Here is a 26,590-nt window from a genome sequence, read left to right on the forward strand (position 1 = left end):
ACACAAATCTACAATGGACATAGTGTAAAATGGTCCAATTCAAGTAAATCATTCATTTGGCATCATTCGAAGTGATAGAAATCAAGTTTTAATGAAAATGATCATACTCGGCCAAAACATGCTTTTCAGCCTCTGAAAAGCACATTTTGGCCATAAAAACTGAAAATGTCCCCTGCAACCAAACGAACTGTCGGAGACACAAATCTACAATGGACATAGTGTAAAATGGTCCAATTCAAGTAAGTTATTCATTTGGCATCATTCGAAGTGATAGAAATCAAGTTTTATTGAAAATTATCATACTCGGCCAAAACATGCTTTTCAGCCCCTGAAAAGCACATTTTGGCCATAAAAACTGAATATGTCCCCTGCAACCAAACGAACAGTCAGAGACACAAATCTACAATGGACATAGTGTAAAATGGTCCAATTCAAGTAAGTTATTCATTTGGCATCATTCGAATGGATAGAAATCAAGTTTTAATGAAAATTATCATACTCGCCCAAAACATGCTTTTCAGCCCCTGAAAAGCACATTTTGGCCTTAAAAACTGAATATGTCCCCTGCAACCAAACCAACTGTCAGAGACACAAATCTACAATGGACATAGTGTAAAATGGTCCAATTCAAGTAAGTTATTCATTTGGCATCATTCGAATGGATAGAAATCAAGTTTTAATGAAAATTATCATACTCGGCCAAAACATGCTTTTCAGCCCCTGAAAAGCACATTTTGGCCTTAAAAACTGAATATGTCCCCTGCAACCAAACGAACAGTCAGAGACACAAATCTACAATGGACATAGTGTAAAATGGTCCAATTCAAGTAAGTTATTCATTTGGCATCATTCGAATGGATAGAAATCAAGTTTTAATGAAAATTACCATACTCGGCCAAAACATGCTTTTCAGCCCCTGAAAAGCACATTTTGGCCATAAAAACTGAATATCCCCTGCAACCAAACGAACTGTCGGAGACAAAAATCTACAATGGACATAGTGTAAAATGGTCCAATTCAAGTAAGTTATTCATTTGGCATCAATCGAAGTGATAGAAATCAAGTTTTAATGAAAATTATCATACTCGGCCAAAACATGCTTTTCAGCCCCTGAAAAGCACCTTTTGGCCATAAAAACTGAATATCCCCATCAACCAAACGAACTGTCGGAGACACAAATCTACAATGGACATAGTGTAAAATGGTCCAATTCAAGCAAATTATTCATTTGGCATCAATCGAAGTGACAGAAATCAAGTTTTAATGAAAATTATCATACTCGGCCAAAACATGCTTTTCAGCCCCTGAAAAGCACATTTTGGCCATAAAAACTGAATATCCCCTGCAACCAAACGAACTGTCGGAGACACAAATCTACAATGGACATAGTGTAAAATGGTCCAATTCAAGTAAGTTATTCATTTGGCATCATTCGAAGTGATATAAATCAAGTTTTATTGAAAATTATCATACTCGGCCAAAACATGCTTTTCAGCCCCTGAAAAGCACATTTTGGCCATAAAAACTGAATATGTCCCCTGCAACCAAACGAACTGTCAGAGACACAAATCTACAATGGACATAGTGTAAAATGGTCCAATTCAAGTAAGTTATTCATTTGGCATCATTCGAATGGATAGAAATCAAGTTTTAATGAAAATTATCATACTCGGCCAAAACATGCTTTTCAGCCTCTGTAAAGCACATTTTGGCCATAAAAACTGAAAATGTCCACTGCAACCAAACGAACTGTCGGAGACACAAATCTACAATGGACATAGTGTAAAATGGTCCAATTCAAGTAAGTTATTCATTTGGAATCATTCAAATGGATAGAAATCAAGTTTTAATGAAAATTATCATACTCGCCCAAAACATGCTTTTCAGCCCCTGAAAAGCACATTTTGGCCTTAAAAACTGAATATGTCCCCTGCAACCAAACGAACAGTCAGAGACACAAATCTACAATGGACATAGTGTAAAATGGTCCAATTCAAGTAAGTTATTCATTTGGCATCATTCGAAGTGATAGAAATCAAGTTTTAATGAAAATTATCATACTCGGCCAAAACATGCTTTTCAGCCTCTGAAAAGCACATTTTGGCCATAAAAACTGAAAATGTCCACTGCAACCAAACGAACTGTCAGAGACACAAATCTACAATGGACATAGTGTAAAATGGTCCAATTCAAGTAAGTTATTCATTTGGCATCATTCGAATGGATAGAAATCAAGTTTTAATGAAAATTATCATACTCGCCCAAAACATGCTTTTCAGCCCCTGAAAAGCACATTTTGGCCTTAAAAACTGAATATGTCCCCTGCAACCAAACGAACAGTCAGAGACACAAATCTACAATGGACATAGTGTAAAATGGTCCATTTCAAGTAAGTTATTCATTTGGCATCATTCGAATGGATAGAAATCAAGTTTTAATGAAAATTATCATACTCGGCCAAAACATGCTTTTCAGCCCCTGAAAAGCACATTTTGGCCTTAAAAACTGAATATGTCCCCTGCAACCAAACGAACAGTCAGAGACACAAATCTACAATGGACATAGTGTAAAATGGTCCAATTCAAGTAAGTTATTCATTTGGCATCATTCGAATGGATAGAAATCAAGTTTTAATGAAAATTACCATACTCGGCCAAAACATGCTTTTCAGCCCCTGAAAAGCACATTTTGGCCATAAAAACTGAATATCCCCTGCAACCAAACGAACTGTCGGAGACACAAATCTACAATGGACATAGTGTAAAATGGTCCAATTCAAGTAAGTTATTCATTTGGCATCAATCGAAGTGATAGAAATCAAGTTTTAATGAAAATTATCATACTCGGCCAAAACATGCTTTTCAGCCCCTGAAAAGCACATTTTGGCCATAAAAACTGAATATCCCCTGCAACCAAACGATCTGTCGGAGACACAAATCTACAATGGACATAGTGTAAAATGGTCCAATTCAAGTAAGTTATTCATTTGGCATCATTCGAATGGATAGAAATCAAGTTTTATTGAAAATTATCATACTCGGCCAAAACATGCTTTTCAGCCCCTGAAAAGCACATTTTGGCCATAAAAACTGAATATGTCCCCTGCAACCAAACGAACTGTCAGACACACAAATCTACAATGGACATAGTGTAAAATGGTCCAATTCAAGCAAATTATTCATTTGGCATCATTCGAAGTGATAGAAATCAAGTTTTAATGAAAATTATCATACTCGGCCAAAACATGCTTTTCAGCCTCTGAAAAGCACATTTTGGCCATAAAAACTGAAAATGTCCACTGCAACCAAACGAACTGTCGGAGACACAAATCTACAATGGACAGTGTAAAATGGTCCAATTCAAGTAAGTTATTCATTTGGCATCATTCGAAGTGATAGAAATTAAGTTTTAATGAAAATCATCATACTCGGCCAAAACATGCTTTTCAGCCTCTGAAAAGCACATTTTGGCCATAAAAACTGAAAATGTCCCCTGCAACCAAACGAACTGTCGGAGACACAAATCTACAATGGACATAGTGTAAAATGGTCCAATTCAAGCAAATTATTCATTTGGCATCATTCGAAGTGATAGAAATCAAGTTTTAATGAAAATTATCATACTCGGCCAAAACATGCTTTTCAGCCCCTGAAAAGCACCTTTTGGCCTTAAAAACTGAATATTTCCCCTGCAACCAAACGAACTGTCAGAGACACAAATCTACAATGGACATAGTGTAAAATGATCCAATTCAAGTAAGTTATTCATTTGGCATCATTCGAAGTGATAAAAATTAAGTTTTAATGAAAATTATCATTCTCTGCCAAAACATGCTTTTCAGCCTCTGAAAAGCACATTTTGGCCATAAAAACTGAAAATGTCCCCTGCAACCAAACGAACTGTCGGAGACACAAATCTACAATGGACATAGTGTAAAATGGTCCAATTCAAGTAAGTTATTCATTTGGCATCATTCGAAGTGATAGAAATTAAGTTTTAATGAAAATCATCATACTCGGCCAAAACATGCTTTTCAGCCCCTGAAAAGCACATTTTGGCCATAAAAACTGAAAATGTCCCCTGCAACCAAACGAACTGTCAGAGACACAAATCTACAATGGACATAGTGTAAAATGGTCCATTTCAAGTAAGTTATTCATTTGGCATCATTCGAATGGATAGAAATCAAGTTTTAATGAAAATTATCATGCTCGGCCAAAACATGCTTTTCAGCCCCTGAAAAGCACATTTTGGCCTTAAAAACTGAAAATGTCCCCTGCAACCAAACGAACAGTCAGAGACACAAATCTACAATGGACATAGTGTAAAATGGTCCAATTCAAGTAAGTTATTCATTTGGCATCATTCGAATGGATAGAAATCAAGTTTTAATGAAAATTACCATACTCGGCCAAAACATGCTTTTCAGCCCCTGAAAAGCACATTTTGGCCATAAAAACTGAATATCCCCTGCAACCAAACGAACTGTCGGAGACACAAATCTACAATGGACATAGTGTAAAATGGTCCAATTCAAGTAAGTTATTCATTTGGCATCATTCGAAATGATAGAAATCAAGTTTTAATGAAAATTATCATATTCGGCCAAAACATGCTTTTCAGCCCCTGAAAAGCACATTTTGGCCATAAAAACTGAATATGTCCCCTGCAACCAAACGAACTGTCAGAGACACAAATCTACAATGGACATAGTGTAAAATGGTCCAATTCAAGTAAGTTATTCATTTGGCATCATTCGAATGGATAGAAATCAAGTTTTAATGAAAATTATCATACTCGGCCAAAACATGCTTTTCAGCCCTTGAAAAGCACATTTTGGCCTTAAAAAATGAATATGTCCCCTGCAACCAAACGAACTGTCAGAGACACAAATCTACAATGGACATAGTGTAAAATGGTCCAATTCAAGCAAATTATTCATTTGGCATCATTCGAAGTGATAGAAATCAAGTTTTAATGAAAATTATCATACTCGGCCAAAACATGCTTTTCAGCCTCTGAAAAGCACATTTTGGCCATAAAAACTGAAAATGTCCACTGCAACCAAACGAACTGTCGGAGACACAAATCTACAATGGACATAGTATAAAATGGTCCAATTCAAGTAAGTTATTCATTTGGCATCATTCGAATGGATAGAAATCAAGTTTTAATGAAAATTATCATACTCGGCCAAAACATGCTTTTCAGCCCCTGAAAAGCACATTTTGGCCTTAAAAACTGAATATGTCCCCTGCAACCAAACGAACAGTCAGAGACACAAATCTACAATGGACATAGTGTAAAATGGTCCAATTCAAGTAAATCATTCATTTGGCATCATTCGAAGTGATAGAAATCAAGTTTTAATGAAAATGATCATACTCGGCCAAAACATGCTTTTCAGCCTCTGAAAAGCACATTTTGGTCATAAAAACTGAAAATGTCCCCTGCAACCAAACGAACTGTCGGAGACACAAATCTACAGTGGACATAGTGTAAAATGGTCCAATTCAAGTAGTTATTCATTTGGCATCATTCGAAGTGATAGAAATCAAGTTTTAATGAAAATTATCATACTCGGCCAAAACATGCTTTTCAGCCCCTGAAAAGCACATTTTGGCCATAAAAACTGAAAATGTCCCCTGCAACCAAACGAACTGTCGGAGACACAAATCTACAATGGACATAGTGTAAAATGGTCCAATTCAAGTAAGTTATTCATTTGGCATCATTCGAAGTGATAGAAATTAAGTTTTAATCAAAATTATCATACTCGGCCAAAACATGCTTTTCAGTCTCTGAAAAGCACATTTTGGCCATAAAAACTGAAAATGTCCCCTGCAACCAAACGAACTGTCGGAGACACAAATCTACAATGGACATAGTGTAAAATGGTCCAATTCAAGTAAGTTATTCATTTGGCATCATTCGAAGTGATAGAAATCAAGTTTTATTGAAAATTATCATACTCGGCCAAAACATGCTTTTCAGCCTCTGAAAAGCACATTTTGGCCATAAAAACTGAAAATGTCCCCTGCAACCAAACGAACTGTCAGAGACACAAATCTACAATGGACATAGTGTAAAATGGTCCAATTCAAGTAAGTTATTCATTTGGCATCATTCGAAGTGATAGAAATCAAGTTTTATTGAAAATTATCATACTCGGCCAAAACATGCTTTTCAGCCCCTGAAAAGCACATTTTGGCCTTAAAAACTGAATATGTCCCCTGCAACCAAACGAACAGTCAGAGACACAAATCTACAATGGACATAGTGTAAAATGGTCCAATTCAAGTAAGTTATTCATTTGGCATCATTCGAATGGATAGAAATCAAGTTTTAATGAAAATTACCATACTCGGCCAAAACATGCTTTTCAGCCCCTGAAAAGCACATTTTGGCCATAAAAACTGAATATCCCCTGCAACCAAACGAACTGTCGGAGACACAAATCTACAATGGACATAGTGTAAAATGGTCCAATTCAAGTAAGTTATTCATTTGGCATCAATCGAAGTGATAGAAATCAAGTTTTAATGAAAATTATCATACTCGGCCAAAACATGCTTTTCAGCCCCTGAAAAGCACCTTTTGGCCATAAAAACTGAATATCCCCATCAACCAAACGAACTGTCGGAGACACAAATCTACAATGGACATAGTGTAAAATGGTCCAATTCAAGTAAGTTATTCATTTGGCATCATTCGAAGTGATATAAATCAAGTTTTATTGAAAATTATCATACTCGGCCAAAACATGCTTTTCAGCCCCTGAAAAGCACATTTTGGCCATAAAAACTGAATATGTCCCCTGCAACCAAACGAACTGTCAGAGACACAAATCTACAATGGACATAGTGTAAAATGGTCCAATTCTAGTAAGTTATTCATTTGGCATCATTCGAATGGATAGAAATCAAGTTTTAATGAAAATTATCATAGTCGGCCAAAACATGCTTTTCAGCCTCTGAAAAGCACATTTTGGCCATAAAAACTGAAAATGTCCACTGCAACCAAACGAACTGTCGGAGACACAAATCTACAATGGACATAGTGTAAAATGGTCCAATTCAAGTAAGTTATTCATTTGGCATCATTCGAAGTGATAGAAATTAAGTTTTAATGAAAATCATCATACTCGGCCAAAACATGCTTTTCAGCCTCTGAAAAGCACATTTTGGCCATAAAAACTGAAAATGTCCCCTGCAACCAAACGAACTGTCGGAGACACAAATCTACAATGGACATAGTGTAAAATGGTCCAATTCAAGTAAGTTATTCATTTGGCATCATTCGAAATGATAGAAATCAAGTTTTAATGAAAATGATCATACTCGGCCAAAACATGCTTTTCAGCCTCTGAAAAGCACATTTTGGTCATAAAAACTGAAAATGTCCCCTGCAACCAAACGAACTGTCGGAGACACAAATCTACAGTGGACATAGTGTAAAATGGTCCAATTCAAGTAGTTATTCATTTGGCATCATTCGAAGTGATAGAAATCAAGTTTTAATGAAAATTATCATACTCGGCCAAAACATGCTTTTCAGCCCCTGAAAAGCACATTTTGGCCATAAAAACTGAAAATGTCCCCTGCAACCAAACGAACTGTCGGAGACACAAATCTACAATGGACATAGTGTAAAATGGTCCAATTCAAGTAAGTTATTCATTTGGCATCATTCGAAGTGATAGAAATTAAGTTTTAATCAAAATTATCATACTCGGCCAAAACATGCTTTTCAGTCTCTGAAAAGCACATTTTGGCCATAAAAACTGAAAATGTCCCCTGCAACCAAACGAACTGTCGGAGACACAAATCTACAATGGACATAGTGTAAAATGGTCCAATTCAAGTAAGTTATTCATTTGGCATCATTCGAAGTGATAGAAATCAAGTTTTATTGAAAATTATCATACTCGGCCAAAACATGCTTTTCAGCCTCTGAAAAGCACATTTTGGCCATAAAAACTGAAAATGTCCCCTGCAACCAAACGAACTGTCGGAGACACAAATCTACAATGGACATAGTGTAAAATGGTCCAATTCAAGTAAGTTATTCATTTGGCATCATTCGAATGGATAGAAATCAAGTTTTAATGAAAATTACCATACTCGGCCAAAACATGCTTTTCAGCCCCTGAAAAGCACATTTTGGCCATAAAAACTGAATATCCCCTGCAACCAAACGAACTGTCGGAGACACAAATCTACAATGGACATAGTGTAAAATGGTCCAATTCAAGTAAGTTATTCATTTGGCATCAATCGAAGTGATAGAAATCAAGTTTTAATGAAAATTATCATACTCGGCCAAAACATGCTTTTCAGCCCCTGAAAAGCACATTTTGGCCATAAAAACTGAATATCCCCTGCAACCAAACGATCTGTCGGAGACACAAATCTACAATGGACATAGTGTAAAATGGTCCAATTCAAGTAAGTTATTCATTTGGCATCATTCGAATGGATAGAAATCAAGTTTTATTGAAAATTATCATACTCGGCCAAAACATGCTTTTCAGCCCCTGAAAAGCACATTTTGGCCATAAAAACTGAATATGTCCCCTGCAACCAAACGAACTGTCAGACACACAAATCTACAATGGACATAGTGTAAAATGGTCCAATTCAAGCAAATTATTCATTTGGCATCATTCGAAGTGATAGAAATCAAGTTTTAATGAAAATTATCATACTCGGCCAAAACATGCTTTTCAGCCTCTGAAAAGCACATTTTGGCCATAAAAACTGAAAATGTCCACTGCAACCAAACGAACTGTCGGAGACACAAATCTACAATGGACAGTGTAAAATGGTCCAATTCAAGTAAGTTATTCATTTGGCATCATTCGAAGTGATAGAAATTAAGTTTTAATGAAAATCATCATACTCGGCCAAAACATGCTTTTCAGCCTCTGAAAAGCACATTTTGGCCATAAAAACTGAAAATGTCCCCTGCAACCAAACGAACTGTCGGAGACACAAATCTACAATGGACATAGTGTAAAATGGTCCAATTCAAGCAAATTATTCATTTGGCATCATTCGAAGTGATAGAAATCAAGTTTTAATGAAAATTATCATACTCGGCCAAAACATGCTTTTCAGCCCCTGAAAAGCACCTTTTGGCCTTAAAAACTGAATATTTCCCCTGCAACCAAACGAACTGTCAGAGACACAAATCTACAATGGACATAGTGTAAAATGATCCAATTCAAGTAAGTTATTCATTTGGCATCATTCGAAGTGATAAAAATTAAGTTTTAATGAAAATTATCATTCTCTGCCAAAACATGCTTTTCAGCCTCTGAAAAGCACATTTTGGCCATAAAAACTGAAAATGTCCCCTGCAACCAAACGAACTGTCGGAGACACAAATCTACAATGGACATAGTGTAAAATGGTCCAATTCAAGTAAGTTATTCATTTGGCATCATTCGAAGTGATAGAAATTAAGTTTTAATGAAAATCATCATACTCGGCCAAAACATGCTTTTCAGCCCCTGAAAAGCACATTTTGGCCATAAAAACTGAAAATGTCCCCTGCAACCAAACGAACTGTCAGAGACACAAATCTACAATGGACATAGTGTAAAATGGTCCATTTCAAGTAAGTTATTCATTTGGCATCATTCGAATGGATAGAAATCAAGTTTTAATGAAAATTATCATGCTCGGCCAAAACATGCTTTTCAGCCCCTGAAAAGCACATTTTGGCCTTAAAAACTGAATATGTCCCCTGCAACCAAACGAACAGTCAGAGACACAAATCTACAATGGACATAGTGTAAAATGGTCCAATTCAAGTAAGTTATTCATTTGGCATCATTCGAATGGATAGAAATCAAGTTTTAATGAAAATTACCATACTCGGCCAAAACATGCTTTTCAGCCCCTGAAAAGCACATTTTGGCCATAAAAACTGAATATCCCCTGCAACCAAACGAACTGTCGGAGACACAAATCTACAATGGACATAGTGTAAAATGGTCCAATTCAAGTAAGTTATTCATTTGGCATCATTCGAAATGATAGAAATCAAGTTTTAATGAAAATTATCATATTCGGCCAAAACATGCTTTTCAGCCCCTGAAAAGCACATTTTGGCCATAAAAACTGAATATGTCCCCTGCAACCAAACGAACTGTCAGAGACACAAATCTACAATGGACATAGTGTAAAATGGTCCAATTCAAGTAAGTTATTCATTTGGCATCATTCGAATGGATAGAAATCAAGTTTTAATGAAAATTATCATACTCGGCCAAAACATGCTTTTCAGCCCTTGAAAAGCACATTTTGGCCTTAAAAAATGAATATGTCCCCTGCAACCAAACGAACTGTCAGAGACACAAATCTACAATGGACATAGTGTAAAATGGTCCAATTCAAGCAAATTATTCATTTGGCATCATTCGAAGTGATAGAAATCAAGTTTTAATGAAAATTATCATACTCGGCCAAAACATGCTTTTCAGCCTCTGAAAAGCACATTTTGGCCATAAAAACTGAAAATGTCCACTGCAACCAAACGAACTGTCGGAGACACAAATCTACAATGGACATAGTATAAAATGGTCCAATTCAAGTAAGTTATTCATTTGGCATCATTCGAATGGATAGAAATCAAGTTTTAATGAAAATTATCATACTCGGCCAAAACATGCTTTTCAGCCCCTGAAAAGCACATTTTGGCCTTAAAAACTGAATATGTCCCCTGCAACCAAACGAACAGTCAGAGACACAAATCTACAATGGACATAGTGTAAAATGGTCCAATTCAAGTAAATCATTCATTTGGCATCATTCGAAGTGATAGAAATCAAGTTTTAATGAAAATGATCATACTCGGCCAAAACATGCTTTTCAGCCTCTGAAAAGCACATTTTGGTCATAAAAACTGAAAATGTCCCCTGCAACCAAACGAACTGTCGGAGACACAAATCTACAGTGGACATAGTGTAAAATGGTCCAATTCAAGTAGTTATTCATTTGGCATCATTCGAAGTGATAGAAATCAAGTTTTAATGAAAATTATCATACTCGGCCAAAACATGCTTTTCAGCCCCTGAAAAGCACATTTTGGCCATAAAAACTGAAAATGTCCCCTGCAACCAAACGAACTGTCGGAGACACAAATCTACAATGGACATAGTGTAAAATGGTCCAATTCAAGTAAGTTATTCATTTGGCATCATTCGAAGTGATAGAAATTAAGTTTTAATCAAAATTATCATACTCGGCCAAAACATGCTTTTCAGTCTCTGAAAAGCACATTTTGGCCATAAAAACTGAAAATGTCCCCTGCAACCAAACGAACTTTCGGAGACACAAATCTACAATGGACATAGTGTAAAATGGTCCAATTCAAGTAAGTTATTCATTTGGCATCATTCGAAGTGATAGAAATCAAGTTTTATTGAAAATTATCATACTCGGCCAAAACATGCTTTTCAGCCTCTGAAAAGCACATTTTGGCCATAAAAACTGAAAATGTCCCCTGCAACCAAACGAACTGTCAGAGACACAAATCTACAATGGACATAGTGTAAAATGGTCCAATTCAAGTAAGTTATTCATTTGGCATCATTCGAAGTGATAGAAATCAAGTTTTATTGAAAATTATCATACTCGGCCAAAACATGCTTTTCAGCCCCTGAAAAGCACATTTTGGCCTTAAAAACTGAATATGTCCCCTGCAACCAAACGAACAGTCAGAGACACAAATCTACAATGGACATAGTGTAAAATGGTCCAATTCAAGTAAGTTATTCATTTGGCATCATTCGAATGGATAGAAATCAAGTTTTAATGAAAATTACCATACTCGGCCAAAACATGCTTTTCAGCCCCTGAAAAGCACATTTTGGCCATAAAAACTGAATATCCCCTGCAACCAAATGAACTGTCGGAGACACAAATCTACAATGGACATAGTGTAAAATGGTCCAATTCAAGTAAGTTATTCATTTGGCATCAATCGAAGTGATAGAAATCAAGTTTTAATGAAAATTATCATACTCGGCCAAAACATGCTTTTCAGCCCCTGAAAAGCACCTTTTGGCCATAAAAACTGAATATCCCCATCAACCAAACGAACTGTCGGAGACACAAATCTACAATGGACATAGTGTAAAATGGTCCAATTCAAGTAAGTTATTCATTTGGCATCATTCGAAGTGATATAAATCAAGTTTTATTGAAAATTATCATACTCGGCCAAAACATGCTTTTCAGCCCCTGAAAAGCACATTTTGGCCATAAAAACTGAATATGTCCCCTGCAACCAAACGAACTGTCAGAGACACAAATCTACAATGGACATAGTGTAAAATGGTCCAATTCTAGTAAGTTATTCATTTGGCATCATTCGAATGGATAGAAATCAAGTTTTAATGAAAATTATCATAGTCGGCCAAAACATGCTTTTCAGCCTCTGAAAAGCACATTTTGGCCATAAAAACTGAAAATGTCCACTGCAACCAAACGAACTGTCGGAGACACAAATCTACAATGGACATAGTGTAAAATGGTCCAATTCAAGTAAGTTATTCATTTGGCATCATTCGAAGTGATAGAAATTAAGTTTTAATGAAAATCATCATACTCGGCCAAAACATGCTTTTCAGCCTCTGAAAAGCACATTTTGGCCATAAAAACTGAAAATGTCCCCTGCAACCAAACGAACTGTCGGAGACACAAATCTACAATGGACATAGTGTAAAATGGTCCAATTCAAGTAAGTTATTCATTTGGCATCATTCGAAATGATAGAAATCAAGTTTTAATGAAAATGATCATACTCGGCCAAAACATGCTTTTCAGCCTCTGAAAAGCACATTTTGGTCATAAAAACTGAAAATGTCCCCTGCAACCAAACGAACTGTCGGAGACACAAATCTACAGTGGACATAGTGTAAAATGGTCCAATTCAAGTAGTTATTCATTTGGCATCATTCGAAGTGATAGAAATCAAGTTTTAATGAAAATTATCATACTCGGCCAAAACATGCTTTTCAGCCCCTGAAAAGCACATTTTGGCCATAAAAACTGAAAATGTCCCCTGCAACCAAACGAACTGTCGGAGACACAAATCTACAATGGACATAGTGTAAAATGGTCCAATTCAAGTAAGTTATTCATTTGGCATCATTCGAAGTGATAGAAATTAAGTTTTAATCAAAATTATCATACTCGGCCAAAACATGCTTTTCAGTCTCTGAAAAGCACATTTTGGCCATAAAAACTGAAAATGTCCCCTGCAACCAAACGAACTGTCGGAGACACAAATCTACAATGGACATAGTGTAAAATGGTCCAATTCAAGTAAGTTATTCATTTGGCATCATTCGAAGTGATAGAAATCAAGTTTTATTGAAAATTATCATACTCGGCCAAAACATGCTTTTCAGCCTCTGAAAAGCACATTTTGGCCATAAAAACTGAAAATGTCCCCTGCAACCAAACGAACTGTCAGAGACACAAATCTACAATGGACATAGTGTAAAATGGTCCAATTCAAGTAAGTTATTCATTTGGCATCATTCGAAGTGATAGAAATCAAGTTTTATTGAAAATTATCATACTCGGCCAAAACATGCTTTTCAGCCCCTGAAAAGCACATTTTGGCCATAAAAACTGAATATGTCCCCTACAACCAAACGAACAGTCAGAGACACAAATCTACAATGGACATAGTGTAAAATGGTCCAATTCAAGTAAGTTATTCATTTGGCATCATTCGAATGGATAGAAATCAAGTTTTAATGAAAATTATCATACTCGCCCAAAACATGCTTTTCAGCCCCTGAAAAGCACATTTTGGCCTTAAAAACTGAATATGTCCCCTGCAACCAAACCAACTGTCAGAGACACAAATCTACAATGGACATAGTGTAAAATGGTCCAATTCAAGACATAGTGTAAAATGGTCCAATTCAAGTAAGTTATTCATTTGGCATCATTCGAATGGATAGAAATCAAGTTTTAATGAAAATTATCATACTCGGCCAAAACATGCTTTTCAGCCCTTGAAAAGCACATTTTGGCCTTAAAAAATGAATATGTCCCCTGCAACCAAACGAACTGTCAGAGACACAAATCTACAATGGACATAGTGTAAAATGGTCCAATTCAAGCAAATTATTCATTTGGCATCATTCGAAGTGATAGAAATCAAGTTTTAATGAAAATTATCATACTCGGCCAAAACATGCTTTTCAGCCTCTGAAAAGCACATTTTGGCCATAAAAACTGAAAATGTCCACTGCAACCAAACGAACTGTCGGAGACACAAATCTACAATGGACATAGTATAAAATGGTCCAATTCAAGTAAGTTATTCATTTGGCATCATTCGAATGGATAGAAATCAAGTTTTAATGAAAATTATCATACTCGCCCAAAACATGCTTTTCAGCCCCTGAAAAGCACATTTTGGCCTTAAAAACTGAATATGTCCCCTGCAACCAAACGAACAATCAGAGACACAAATCTACAATGGACATAGTGTAAAATGGTCCAATTCAAGTAAGTTATTCATTTGGCATCATTCGAATGGATAGAAATCAAGTTTTAATGAAAATTATCATACTCGGCCAAAACATGCTTTTCAGCCCTTGAAAAGCACATTTTGGCCTTAAAAAATGAATATGTCCCCTGCAACCAAACGAACTGTCAGAGACACAAATCTACAATGGACATAGTGTAAAATGGTCCAATTCAAGCAAATTATTCATTTGGCATCATTCGAAGTGATAGAAATCAAGTTTTAATGAAAATTATCATACTCGGCCAAAACATGCTTTTCAGCCTCTGAAAAGCACATTTTGGCCATAAAAACTGAAAATGTCCACTGCAACCAAACGAACTGTCGGAGACACAAATCTACAATGGACATAGTATAAAATGGTCCAATTCAAGTAAGTTATTCATTTGGCATCATTCGAATGGATAGAAATCAAGTTTTAATGAAAATTATCATACTCGGCCAAAACATGCTTTTCAGCCCCTGAAAAGCACATTTTGGCCTTAAAAACTGAATATGTCCCCTGCAACCAAACGAACAGTCAGAGACACAAATCTACAATGGACATAGTGTAAAATGGTCCAATTCAAGTAAATCATTCATTTGGCATCATTCGAAGTGATAGAATTCAAGTTTTAATGAAAATGATCATACTCGGCCAAAACATGCTTTTCAGCCTCTGAAAAGCACATTTTGGTCATAAAAACTGAAAATGTCCCCTGCAACCAAACGAACTGTCGGAGACACAAATCTACAGTGGACATAGTGTAAAATGGTCCAATTCAAGTAGTTATTCATTTGGCATCATTCAAAGTGATAGAAATCAAGTTTTAATGAAAATTATCATACTCGGCCAAAACATGCTTTTCAGCCCCTGAAAAGCACATTTTGGCCATAAAAACTGAAAATGTCCCCTGCAACCAAACGAACTGTCGGAGACACAAATCTACAATGGACATAGTGTAAAATGGTCCAATTCAAGTAAGTTATTCATTTGGCATCATTCGAAGTGATAGAAATTAAGTTTTAATCAAAATTATCATACTCGGCCAAAACATGCTTTTCAGTCTCTGAAAAGCACATTTTGGCCATAAAAACTGAAAATGTCCCCTGCAACCAAACGAACTGTCGGAGACACAAATCTACAATGGACATAGTGTAAAATGGTCCAATTCAAGTAAGTTATTCATTTGGCATCATTCGAAGTGATAGAAATCAAGTTTTATTGAAAATTATCATACTCGGCCAAAACATGCTTTTCAGCCTCTGAAAAGCACATTTTGGCCATAAAAACTGAAAATGTCCCCTGCAACCAAACGAACTGTCAGAGACACAAATCTACAATGGACATAGTGTAAAATGGTCCAATTCAAGTAAGTTATTCATTTGGCATCATTCGAAGTGATAGAAATCAAGTTTTATTGAAAATTATCATACTCGGCCAAAACATGCTTTTCAGCCCCTGAAAAGCACATTTTGGCCTTAAAAACTGAATATGTCCCCTGCAACCAAACGAACAGTCAGAGACACAAATCTACAATGGACATAGTGTAAAATGGTCCAATTCAAGTAAGTTATTCATTTGGCATCATTCGAATGGATAGAAATCAAGTTTTAATGAAAATTACCATACTCGGCCAAAACATGCTTTTCAGCCCCTGAAAAGCACATTTTGGCCATAAAAACTGAATATCCCCTGCAACCAAACGAACTGTCGGAGACACAAATCTACAATGGACATAGTGTAAAATGGTCCAATTCAAGTAAGTTATTCATTTGGCATCAATCGAAGTGATAGAAATCAAGTTTTAATGAAAATTATCATACTCGGCCAAAACATGCTTTTCAGCCCCTGAAAAGCACCTTTTGGCCATAAAAACTGAATATCCCCATCAACCAAACGAACTGTCGGAGACACAAATCTACAATGGACATAGTGTAAAATGGTCCAATTCAAGTAAGTTATTCATTTGGCATCATTCGAAGTGATATAAATCAAGTTTTATTGAAAATTATCATACTCGGCCAAAACATGCTTTTCAGCCCCTGAAAAGCACATTTTGGCCATAAAAACTGAATATGTCCCCTGCAACCAAACGAACTGTCAGAGACACAAATCTACAATGGACATAGTGTAAAATGGTCCAATTCTAGTAAGTTATTCATTTGGCATCATTCGAATGGATAGAAATCAAGTTTTAATGAAAATTATCATACTCGGCCAAAACATGCTTTTCAGCCCCTGAAAAGCACATTTTGGCCTTAAAAAATGAATATGTCCCCTGCAACCAAACGAACTGTCAGAGACACAAATCTACAATGGACATAGTGTAAAATGGTCCAATTCAAGCAAATTATTCATTTGGCATCATTCGAAGTGATAGAAATCAAGTTTTAATGAAAATTATCATAGTCGGCCAAAACATGCTTTTCAGCCTCTGAAAAAAACATTTTGGCCATAAAAACTGAAAATGTCCACTGCAACCAAACGAACTGTCGGAGACACAAATCTACAATGGACATAGTGTAAAATGGTCAAATTCAAGTAAGTTATTCATTTGGCATCATTCGAAGTGATAGAAATTAAGTTTTAATGAAAATCATCATACTCGGCCAAAACATGCTTTTCAGCCTCTGAAAAGCACATTTTGGCCATAAAAACTGAAAATGTCCCCTGCAACCAAACGAACTGTCGGAGACACAAATCTACAATGGACATAGTGTAAAATGGTCCAATTCAAGTAAGTTATTCATTTGGCATCATTCGAAATGATAGAAATCAAGTTTTAATGAAAATGATCATACTCGGCCAAAACATGCTTTTCAGCCTCTGAAAAGCACATTTTGGTCATAAAAACTGAAAATGTCCCCTGCAACCAAACGAACTGTCGGAGACACAAATCTACAGTGGACATAGTGTAAAATGGTCCAATTCAAGTAGTTATTCATTTGGCATCATTCGAAGTGATAGAAATCAAGTTTTAATGAAAATTATCATACTCGGCCAAAACATGCTTTTCAGCCCCTGAAAAGCACATTTTGGCCATAAAAACTGAAAATGTCCCCTGCAACCAAACGAACTGTCGGAGACACAAATCTACAATGGACATAGTGTAAAATGGTCCAATTCAAGTAAGTTATTCATTTGGCATCATTCGAAGTGATAGAAATTAAGTTTTAATCAAAATTATCATACTCGGCCAAAACATGCTTTTCAGTCTCTGAAAAGCACATTTTGGCCATAAAAACTGAAAATGTCCCCTGCAACCAAACGAACTGTCGGAGACACAAATCTACAATGGACATAGTGTAAAATGGTCCAATTCAAGTAAGTTATTCATTTGGCATCATTCGAAGTGATAGAAATCAAGTTTTATTGAAAATTATCATACTCGGCCAAAACATGCTTTTCAGCCTCTGAAAAGCACATTTTGGCCATAAAAACTGAAAATGTCCCCTGCAACCAAACGAACTGTCAGAGACACAAATCTACAATGGACATAGTGTAAAATGGTCCAATTCAAGTAAGTTATTCATTTGGCATCATTCGAAGTGATAGAAATCAAGTTTTATTGAAAATTATCATACTCGGCCAAAACATGCTTTTCAGCCCCTGAAAAGCACATTTTGGCCATAAAAACTGAATATGTCCCCTGCAACCAAACGAACAGTCAGAGACACAAATCTACAATGGACATAGTGTAAAATGGTCCAATTCAAGTAAGTTATTCATTTGGCATCATTCGAATGGATAGAAATCAAGTTTTAATGAAAATTATCATACTCGCCCAAAACATGCTTTTCAGCCCCTGAAAAGCACATTTTGGCCTTAAAAACTGAATATGTCCCCTGCAACCAAACCAACTGTCAGAGACACAAATCTACAATGGACATAGTGTAAAATGGTCCAATTCAAGTAAGTTATTCATTTGGCATCATTCGAATGGATAGAAATCAAGTTTTAATGAAAATTATCATACTCGGCCAAAACATGCTTTTCAGCCCCTGAAAAGCACATTTTGGCCTTAAAAACTGAATATGTCCCCTGCAACCAAACGAACAGTCAGAGACACAAATCTACAATGGACATAGTGTAAAATGGTCCAATTCAAGTAAGTTATTCATTTGGCATCATTCGAATGGATAGAAATCAAGTTTTAATGAAAATTACCATACTCGGCCAAAACATGCTTTTCAGCCCCTGAAAAGCACATTTTGGCCATAAAAACTGAATATCCCCTGCAACCAAACGAACTGTCAGAGACACAAATCTACAATGGACATAGTGTAAAATGGTCCAATTCAAGTAAGTTATTCATTTGGCATCAATCGAAGTGATAGAAATCAAGTTTTAATGAAAATTATCATACTCGGCCAAAACATGCTTTTCAGCCCCTGAAAAGCACCTTTTGGCCATAAAAACTGAATATCCCCATCAACCAAACGAACTGTCGGAGACACAAATCTACAATGGACATAGTGTAAAATGGTCCAATTCAAGTAAGTTATTCATTTGGCATCATTCGAAGTGATATAAATCAAGTTTTATTGAAAATTATCATACTCGGCCAAAACATGCTTTTCAGCCCCTGAAAAGCACATTTTGGCCATAAAAACTGAATATGTCCCCTGCAACCAAACGAACTGTCAGAGACACAAATCTACAATGGACATAGTGTAAAATGGTCCAATTCTAGTAAGTTATTCATTTGGCATCATTCGAAGTGATAGAAATTAAGTTTTAATGAAAATCATCATACTCGGCCAAAACATGCTTTTCAGCCTCTGAAAAGCACATTTTGGCCATAAAAACTGAAAATGTCCCCTGCAACCAAACGAACTGTCGGAGACACAAATCTACAATGGACATAGTGTAAAGTGGTCCAATTCAAGTAAGTTATTCATTTGGCATCATTCGAAGTGATAGAAATTAAGTTTTAATCAAAATTATCATACTCGGCCAAAACATGCTTTTCAGCCTCTGAAAAGCACATTTTGGCCATAAAAACTGAAAATGTCCCCTGCAACCAAACGAACTGTCGGAGACACAAATCTACAATGGACATAGTGTAAAATGGTCCAATTCAAGCAAATTATTCATTTGGCATCATTCGAAGTGATAGAAATCAAGTTTTAATGAAAATTATCATACTCGGCCAAAACATGCTTTTCAGCCCCTGAAAAGCACCTTTTGGCCTTAAAAACTGAATATTTCCCCTGCAACCAAACGAACTGTCAGAGACACAAATCTACAATGGACATAGTGTAAAATGATCCAATTCAAGTAAGTTATTCATTTGGCATCATTCGAAGTGATAGAAATTAAGTTTTAATGAAAATTATCATACTCTGCCAAAACATGCTTTTCAGCCTCTGAAAAGCACATTTTGGCCATAAAAACTGAAAATGTCCCCTGCAACCAAACGAACTGTCGGAGACACAAATCTACAATGGACATAGTGTAAAATGGTCCATTTCAAGTAAGTTATTCATTTGGCATCATTCGAATGGATAGAAATTAAGTTTTAATGAAAATTATCATACTCGGCCAAAACATGCTTTTCAGCCCCTGAAAAGCACATTTTGGCCTTAAAAACTGAATATGTTCCCTGCAACCAAACGAACAGTCAGAGACACAAATCTACAATGGACATAGCGTAAAATGGTCCAATTCAAGTAAGTTATTCATTTGGCATCATTCGAATGGATAGAAATCAAGTTTTAATGAAAATTACCATACTCGGCCAAAACATGCTTTTCAGCCGCTGAAAAGCACATTTTGGCCATAAAAACTGAATATCCCCTGCAACCAAACGAACTGTCGGAGACACAAATCTACAATGGACATAGTGTAAAATGGTCCAATTCAAGTAAGTTATTCATTTGGCATCATTCGAAGTGATAGAAAATAAGTTTTAATGAAAATCATCATACTCGGCCAAAACATGCTTTTCAGCCCCTGAAAAGCACATTTTGGCCATAAAAACTGAAAATGTCCCCTGCAACCAAACGAACTGTCAGAGACACAAATCTACAATGGACATAGTGTAAAATGGTCCATTTCAAGTAAGTTATTCATTTGGCATCATTCGAATGGATAGAAATCAAGGTTTAATGAAAATTATCATACTCGGCCAAAACATGCTTTTCAGCCCCTGAAAAGCACATTTTGGCCTTAAAAACTGAATATGTCCCCTGCAACCAAACGAACAGTCAGAGACACAAATCTACAATGGACATAGTGTAAAATGGTCCAATTCAAGTAAGTTATTCATTTGGCATCATTCGAATGGATAGAAATCAAGTTTTAATGAAAATTACCATACTCGGCCAAAACATGCTTTTCAGCCCCTGAAAAGCACATTTTGGCCATAAAAACTGAATATCCCCTGCAACCAAACGAACTGTCGGAGACACAAATCTACAATGGACATAGTGTAAAATGGTCCAATTCAAGTAAGTTATTCATTTGGCATCAATCGAAGTGATAGAAATCAAGTTTTAATGAAAATTATCATACTCGGCCAAAACATGCTTTTCAGCCCCTGAAAAGCACCTTTTGGCCATAAAAACTGAATATCCCCATCAACCAAACGAACTGTCGGAGACACAAATCTACAATGGACATAGTGTAAAATGGTCCAATTCAAGTAAGTTATTCATTTGGCATCATTCGAAGTGATATAAATCAAGTTTTATTGAAAATTATCATACTCGGCCAAAACATGTTTTTCAGCCCCTGAAAAGCACATTTTGGCCATAAAAACTGAATATGTCCCCTGCAACCAAACGAACTGTCAGAGACACAAATCTACAATGGACATAGTGTAAAATGGTCCAATTCTAGTAAGTTATTCATTTGGCATCATTCGAATGGATAGAAATCAAGTTTTAATGAAAATTATCATACTCGGCCAAAACATGCTTTTCAGCCCCTGAAAAGCACATTTTGGCCTTAAAAAATGAATATGTCCCCTGCAACCAAACGAACTGTCAGAGACACAAATCTACAATGGACATAGTGTAAAATGGTCCAATTCAAGCAAATTATTCATTTGGCATCATTCGAAGTGATAGAAATCAAGTTTTAATGAAAATTATCATACTCGGCCAAAACATGCTTTTCAGCCCCTGAAAAGCACATTTTGGCCATAAAAACTGAATATGTCCCCTGCAACCAAACGAACTGTCAGAGACAAATCTACAATGGACATAGTGTAAAATGGTCCAATTCAAGTAAGTTATTCATTTGGCATCATTCGAAGTGATAGAAAATAAGTTTTAATGAAAATCATCATACTCGGCCAAAACATGCTTTTCAGCCCCTGAAAAGCACATTTTGGCCATAAAAACTGAAAATGTCCCCTGCAACCAAACGAACTGTCAGAGACACAAATCTACAATGGACATAGTGTAAAATGGTCCATTTCAAGTAAGTTATTCATTTGGCATCATTCGAATGGATAGAAATCAAGGTTTAATGAAAATTATCATACTCGGCCAAAACATGCTTTTCAGCCCCTGAAAAGCACATTTTGGCCTTAAAAACTGAATATGTCCCCTGCAACCAAACGAACAGTCAGAGACACAAATCTACAATGGACATAGTGTAAAATGGTCCAATTCAAGTAAGTTATTCATTTGGCATCATTCGAATGGATAGAAATCAAGTTTTAATGAAAATTACCATACTCGGCCAAAACATGCTTTTCAGCCCCTGAAAAGCACATTTTGGCCATAAAAACTGAATATCCCCTGCAACCAAACGAACTGTCGGAGACACAAATCTACAATGGACATAGTGTAAAATGGTCCAATTCAAGTAAGTTATTCATTTGGCATCAATCGAAGTGATAGAAATCAAGTTTTAATGAAAATTATCATACTCGGCCAAAACATGCTTTTCAGCCCCTGAAAAGCACCTTTTGGCCATAAAAACTGAATATGTCCCCTGCAACCAAACGAACTGTCAGAGACACAAATCTACAATGGACATAGTGTAAAATGGTCCAATTCTAGTAAGTTATTCATTTGGCATCATTCGAATGGATAGAAATCAAGTTTTAATGAAAATTATCATACTCGGCCAAAACATGCTTTTCAGCCCCTGAAAAGCACATTTTGGCCTTAAAAAATGAATATGTCCCCTGCAACCAAACGAACTGTCAGAGACACAAATCTACAATGGACATAGTGTAAAATGGTCCAATTCAAGCAAATTATTCATTTGGCATCATTCGAAGTGATAGAAATCAAGTTTTAATGAAAATTATCATACTCGGCCAAAACATGCTTTTCAGCCTCTGAAAAGCACATTTTGGCCATAAAAACTGAAAATGTCCACTGCAACCAAACGAACTGTCGGAGACACAAATCTACAATGGACATAGTGTAAAATGGTCCAATTCAAGTAAGTTATTCATTTGGCATCATTCGAAGTGATAGAAATTAAGTTTTAATGAAAATCATCATACTCGGCCAAAACATGCTTTTCAGCCTCTGAAAAGCACATTTTGGCCATAAAAACTGAAAATGTCCCCTGCAACCAAACGAACTGTCGGAGACACAAATCTACAATGGACATAGTGTAAAATGGTCCAATTCAAGCAAATTATTCATTTGGCATCATTCGAAGTGATAGAAATCAAGTTTTAATGAAAATTATCATACTCGGCCAAAACATGCTTTTCAGCCCCTGAAAAGCACCTTTTGGCCTTAAAAACTGAATATTTCCCCTGCAACCAAACGAACTGTCAGAGACACAAATCTACAATGGACATAGTGTAAAATGATCCAATTCAAGTAAGTTATTCATTTGGCATCATTCGAAGTGATAAAAATTAAGTTTTAATGAAAATTATCATACTCTGCCAAAACATGCTTTTCAGCCTCTGAAAAGCACATTTTGGCCATAAAAACTGAAAATGTCCCCTGCAACCAAACGAACTGTCGGAGACACAAATCTACAATGGACATAGTGTAAAATGGTCCAATTCAAGTAAGTTATTCATTTGGCATCATTCGAAGTGATAGAAATTAAGTTTTAATGAAAATCATCATACTCGGCCAAAACATGCTTTTCAGCCCCTGAAAAGCACATTTTGGCCATAAAAACTGAAAATGTCCCCTGCAACCAAACGAACTGTCAGAGACACAAATCTACAATGGACATAGTGTAAAATGGTCCATTTCAAGTAAGTTATTAATTTGGCATCATTCGAATGGATAGAAATCAAGTTTTAATGAAAATTATCATACTCGGCCAAAACATGCTTTTCAGCCCCTGAAAAGCACATTTTGGCCTTAAAAACTGAATATGTCCCCTGCAACCAAACGAACAGTCAGAGACACAAATCTACAATGGACATAGTGTAAAATGGTCCAATTCAAGTAAGTTATTCATTTGGCATCATTCGAATGGATAGAAATCAAGTTTTAATGAAAATTACCATACTCGGCCAAAACATGCTTTTCAGCCCCTGAAAAGCACATTTTGGCCATAAAAACTGAATATCCCCTGCAACCAAACGAACTGTCGGAGACACAAATCTACAATGGACATAGTGTAAAATGGTCCAATTCAAGTAAGTTATTCATTTGGCATCATTCGAAATGATAGAAATCAAGTTTTAATGAAAATTATCATATTCGGCCAAAACATGCTTTTCAGCCCCTGAAAAGCACATTTTGGCCATAAAAACTGAATATGTCCCCTGCAACCAAACGAACTGTCAGAGACACAAATCTACAATGGACATAGTGTAAAATGGTCCAATTCAAGTAAGTTATTCATTTGGCATCATTCGAATGGATAGAAATCAAGTTTTAATGAAAATTATCATACTCGGCCAAAACATGCTTTTCAGCCCTTGAAAAGCACATTTTGGCCTTAAAAAATGAATATGTCCCCTGCAACCAAACGAACTGTCAGAGACACAAATCTACAATGGACATAGTGTAAAATGGTCCAATTCAAGCAAATTATTCATTTGGCATCATTCGAAGTGATAGAAATCAAGTTTTAATGAAAATTATCATACTCGGCCAAAACATGCTTTTCAGCCTCTGAAAAGCACATTTTGGCCATAAAAACTGAAAATGTCCACTGCAACCAAACGAACTGTCGGAGACACAAATCTACAATGGACATAGTATAAAATGGTCCAATTCAAGTAAGTTATTCATTTGGCATCATTCGAATGGATAGAAATCAAGTTTTAATGAAAATTATCATACTCGCCCAAAACATGCTTTTCAGCCCCTGAAAAGCACATTTTGGCCTTAAAAACTGAATATGTCCCCTGCAACCAAACGAACAATCAGAGACACAAATCTACAATGGACATAGTGTAAAATGGTCCAATTCAAGTAAATCATTCATTTGGCATCATTCGAAGTGATAGAAATCAAGTTTTAATGAAAATGATCATACTCGGCCAAAACATGCTTTTCAGCCTCTGAAAAGCACATTTTGGCCATAAAAACTGAAAATGTCCCCTGCAACCAAACGAACTGTCGGAGACACAAATCTACAATGGACATAGTGTAAAATGGTCCAATTCAAGTAGTTATTCATTTGGCATCATTCGAAGTGATAGAAATCAAGTTTTAATGAAAATTATCATACTCGGCCAAAACATGCTTTTCAGCCCCTGAAAAGCACATTTTGGCCATAAAAACTGAAAATGTCCCCTGCAACCAAACGAACTGTCGGAGACACAAATCTACAATGGACATAGTGTAAAATGGTCCAATTCAAGTAAGTTATTCATTTGGCATCATTCGAAGTGATAGAAATTAAGTTTTAATGAAAATTATCATACTCGGCCAAAACATGCTTTTCAGCCTCTGAAAAGCACATTTTGGCAATAAAAACTGAAAATGTCCCCTGCAACCAAACGAACTGTCGGAGACACAAATCTACAATGGACATAGTGTAAAATGGTCCAATTCAAGTAAGTTATTCATTTGGCATCATTCGAAGTGATAGAAATCAAGTTTTATTGAAAATTATCATACTCGGCCAAAACATGCTTTTCAGCCCCTGAAAAGCACATTTTGGCCTTAAAAACTGAATATGTCCCCTGCAACCAAACCAACTGTCAGAGACACAAATCTACAATGGACATAGTGTAAAATGGTCCAATTCAAGTAAGTTATTCATTTGGCATCATTCGAATGGATAGAAATCAAGTTTTAATGAAAATTACCATACTCGGCCAAAACATGCTTTTCAGCCCCTGAAAAGCACATTTTGGCCATAAAAACTGAATATCCCCTGCAACCAAACGAACTGTCGGAGACACAAATCTACAATGGACATAGTGTAAAATGGTCCAATTCAAGTAAGTTATTCATTTGGCATCAATCGAAGTGATAGAAATCAAGTTTTAATGAAAATTATCATACTCGGCCAAAACATGCTTTTCAGCCCCTGAAAAGCACATTTTGGCCATAAAAACTGAATATCCCCTGCAACCAAACGAACTGTCGGAGACACAAATCTACAATGGACATAGTGTAAAATGGTCCAATTCAAGCAAATTATTCATTTGGCATCATTCGAAGTGATAGAAATCAAGTTTTAATGAAAATTATCATACTCGGCCAAAACAAGCTTTTCAGCCCCTGAAAAGCACCTTTTGGCCTTAAAAACTGAATATTTCCCCTGCAACCAAACGAACTGTCAGAGACACAAATCTACAATGGACATAGTGTAAAATGATCCAATTCAAGTAAGTTATTCATTTGGCATCATTCGAAGTGATAAAAATTAAGTTTTAATGAAAATTATCATACTCTGCCAAAACATGCTTTTCAGCCTCTGAAAAGCACATTTTGGCCATAAAAACTGAAAATGTCCCCTGCAACCAAACGAACTGTCGGAGACACAAATCTACAATGGACATAGTGTAAAATGGTCCAATTCAAGTAAGTTATTCATTTGGCATCATTCGAATTGATAGAAATTAAGTTTTAATGAAAATCATCATACTCGGCCAAAACATGCTTTTCAGCCCCTGAAAAGCACATTTTGGCCATAAAAACTGAA

This window comes from Stigmatopora argus, unplaced genomic scaffold, assembly GCF_051989625.1.
Source record: "Stigmatopora argus isolate UIUO_Sarg unplaced genomic scaffold, RoL_Sarg_1.0 HiC_scaffold_27, whole genome shotgun sequence".
Lineage (NCBI taxonomy): Eukaryota > Metazoa > Chordata > Actinopteri > Syngnathiformes > Syngnathidae > Stigmatopora > Stigmatopora argus.